This window comes from Salvia splendens, chromosome 2, assembly GCF_004379255.2.
Source record: "Salvia splendens isolate huo1 chromosome 2, SspV2, whole genome shotgun sequence".
Taxonomy (NCBI): domain Eukaryota; kingdom Viridiplantae; phylum Streptophyta; class Magnoliopsida; order Lamiales; family Lamiaceae; genus Salvia; species Salvia splendens.
The window spans coordinates 39,925,107-39,929,452 of NC_056033.1; positions in this window are offsets into that span (position 1 = coordinate 39,925,107).

The window sequence follows — 4,346 nt, forward strand, 5'->3', positions numbered from 1 at the left end:
CGCTCTAAAGCGCCCATGATACGCAGAAATAGCGGACGATGCATCCTAAAACGTCGCCGGAACATGTTCTCCCAAACCGCGGCTCCGGAGCGAAGTAGTCCTCATACAACCGACGGTGTGCAGCGATGTGGTCCCGGGGTATTATAGTTCGACGATGGATGGGTCGGGGTACCGACGGCGGCTGCTGCTGCAAGGACGCTTGTATCGCGCGATTTATCTCCCTGGACGTAACGGCCCGCAACTGTTCTCTATTTCGCCGACGTACGTCATCAGAAATTCCACGACTACCACCCTTACCACTACTAATACCACTAACCATTCTTGATATATAAAAGAAACGTAGAGAGATAGAGAAACTCGTTAAAACAAGTGGTGCGAATGAAATGAAGTTCAACGAGCTGTATATATAGAGTTTTTTTATAAAAACTCTGGGGTAGGCTTACGAAGATACCTATCCACGACGAACGTCCCGACGGACGTCGTCGGAATGCCGCGGAACTCCGGTGTCTACAGCGGACGTCCGTATCCGTCCCTCCCGCGCCTAATGGCGGACGTCCGCCGGGAAGGCTGCTGTTGTGGATGCTCAAAGGCAAATAAAATTTTAAAATAAATTTAAAATGCGGGACGTCCGACATGCCAGCCGGATGTCTGCCGGGACGGCCAATGTTGTGGATGCTCAAAGGCAAATAAAATTTTAAAATAAATTTAAAATACATTGTGATGTAATCTATAACGGTGCTTCATAACGGGCGCGCACGATAGCGAAGTATGAATTTGACATCTTATAAATGATTAAATAATCGACGTAATGACGAAAATAGTCCTCCTGTGTGCTTCATGCACCGACAGTTTTTGTAGTAGGTAGCTTGAACCTTTGATGTCCAGTTTCGTAAATTCACATAAAGGCGCGACATCGACAAGTTAATGCGGGGCTAAAAGGGAGTAAAGGCACATTTATAAAGTAAAAGAGACGTCAACTACATATTTAAAACATTATTACACCAAATAAAATATTTGGACTTTATTATACACAGTATAATGAAATATATATATTTTTTATTATTTAATATCACTTTATCCAGATCCTGTTTTATTTTCCACCAAACAATTGTTAAACTTGGATGTGAATCATGTCATGCATTTTTTTTATTGAATGGCTCGTAATGCGTGTAAAATGATTTGATAATTAAAAAATGATGAAAGAATGAGCATATACTATATCTTAATATATAGTAGTACTATTCATGAAGGTGTAGTATTTTTAAATTCAAATAATAATTTCTTAAATTTTAATTCAAAGTAGAAGTGTTTTATTTTTGGAATAAAAGCAATTACTACTCCTATTTAAGTAGGTACAAAATTTGGCCAATTTTTAATCAGTTTACAAGGTCTGAAAACAAAAAAAACAATTGTTTTAAGGATAAAAAAATTGAAACGCTATTATTAACGTTTGAATTTTTTTTAAAATAACCATAATTAAGGATGAAAAAGACATAATATCTTAATATTTTGCTTTTAAATGATGCTTCTATTTATGTCCCTAATTTTAGTTGTGATGTCAATAATAAGTACATTTTGTGAAGCATTGTTGGTATAATTAGATACACAAATTAAGACGATACACAAATTAGCGTCTTAGCTGTTTGTTTGTTAGTAAAACTTAAATCACAAAATTTCAGTTTTTGTTGTAAATAACTCATTCGTACTGATCAATTAATGTCTTTGCTGATGTCCGAAATAAGATTCTTTCATTATTTTTTTCTCTTATTCAGAATCCCTTTATTATTATTTTTTTCTTTATTCTGTCTACATGGAAGTCATGGCTCATGAGTGATAAAAGGTCAAGTCAAAGAAGATGAATAAAAAAACTATACAATATAACAAAACTATCACATCAATAATATTCCACGTGCGCATACTACATTATTCTCTATGTAGTATGCATAAATTCGTTATGCATAGTACATTTTAATAATCAATAGTACTCCAATTAAATTGAATTATAAAACGGGTTGTGAAATTATTCGATTTTATATATAGAAACATATTTTTTCTTCTTTTTTATATTAGTTGAGGTCGGATAATTCAAATATATAATATTGTCTAACGAAATTTATTGATTCAAGAAAATTATCAAAGGATGACTTTGGGTTTTACCAACGAAATATCTCACGTTATCGTAATTGTAAAAAATATCTCACATTAACATTTTTAGGTTGAAAATATCTTAATTTGAGACATGTTTCAACTAAAACGCTAAAATCTAAATGATAAACACAAGTGAGACATTTTCGGAAAAAATACTAGTAAAACATTTTGTCAAAATGAATATATTAATTAACCCATTACCGATATCAAACACTTGCCGGAAATAGAGCTACATATAGTTCTTGGAGACACATAATTATACTTTATATAAACATATGAAACAAATAAAAAAAGAGATAGAAATGTTTGGTGGATATTCTTAAGTAATAAAACCAGAATTTGCGTGCTGTATATTTGCACAAAATTTATTCTAAAAAGGGAATATTTTTGTCCAAAAATAATGGCTAGATTTTAATAAGAAATGATGGATCGAATTCGGAAATATTATAGCATCAACATCATACAACTCAATGACAAAAAAAAAAACATCATACAACTCAAAAGTGTAAGAGCAACCATTTTCACTAATATTTTTTTTATGAGACTACACCTTTAAGAATTTAAATGATTACACATCTAATATGGTAGCAATGAAGTGAAGGTGACATTGATTTTATTTACCATTTATATGAATTGAAGCTTCTAATTCGTTGTAGGATTCACAAAATACCGAAAATGGAAGTGTTTACAAAATGGAGTATAAAAATGCGCTGAGAGTGAAATTCCATTGATTTTTTTATTACATATCAAAAGAACACGTGAGAATGGAAATAAAACTGAACTTTAATTTTCATCTATCAAAATCAACTGCAAAATACATAAAATTAAAAATTCATATATGTATAAACTAGCTAAATATGTGAAGTACATAAACCATTAAGATACAAATAAAATAAAAGCTTTGACAATTAAGGTCACAAATAATAGTATTAATTAAATGGGTGGTATCAATATTCATGACCAATTTATTTGAAAAAAGAAAAAAAAGCTTGTACAATCATAATTTTGGATCAATTTTTAATATTTACTATTAAATAAAGAAACTGTTTGGTGGATATTCTGAAGTAATAAAACCGGAATTAGCATGCTCTATATTTGCACATATTTATTCTATAAAAAGGAATATTTTTGTCCAAAACTAATGGCATAGATTTTAGAAGGAAAAGTCTAAAGTAAGAAATGTATCGTACTCGGAAATATTAATATTGCATCAACGATTCAACATCATACAATTCAAAAGTGTGAGAATCATTAGGGGTGGGTAGGTACGGTATACCTTACCGAAACCACCATACCATATACCTTACCGTAAATTCGGTATGCGAAAAAATCATACCTTTATCTTATCAAAATTTTCGGTATACCGAACTTCGGTATACCTTATTTTCAGCATAGAGAATTTTCATACCGATATCGAACCTCATTTTTAGTATGCCGTATCAAAGTTCGGTATACAATACTTTTGCGGTATATCTTACTTTCAATATCAATGAAAATTGAATATTTGAGTTTTTAGAATACTATTTATATTTTATAGTAATTTAAATAATATACGGGGTATTAAGTACTAGTATACTTTATTCATATTATATTATATTTCACAATAAATTTTATAATTTAAAAATATATAAAATACTTTATATATTATTGTATTCATAGTTTACGGTATATACCTTAAACTACGGTATATACCGAATTTCGGTATGCCGCGGTATATAAAAATTCATACATTTACCTTACCGAAATATTTCAGTAAGGTATCATACCGTACCGAAAATTCGGTATTTTCGTTATTTTTCCGGTACGATAAGGCCGGTATTTCGGCATTTCGGTATTTTTCCCCAGCCATAACCATTTTCACGATTTTTTTTATCAGACTACACTTTTAAGAATTTAATTGATTACACATCTAATATGGTAGGAAGGAATTGAAGGTGATATTGATTTAATTTACCATAATTAACACGAAATATCTTTTAGCAATAATTTCACTTATCTTTATTAGTTTCACGTAACTTTATTCAATAAACAAATTTAAAACTTTTTCAACCAAGTAATATTAGCTGGTAAGGAGTAATTAAGATAACACTACTATACTAACAAAATTGATAATTTGAATAAATACATGCACACCAATTATTATACTACAATCTTTCCAGACCATCCATCCAGAAATATCTATTAATTGCAAAAAATAA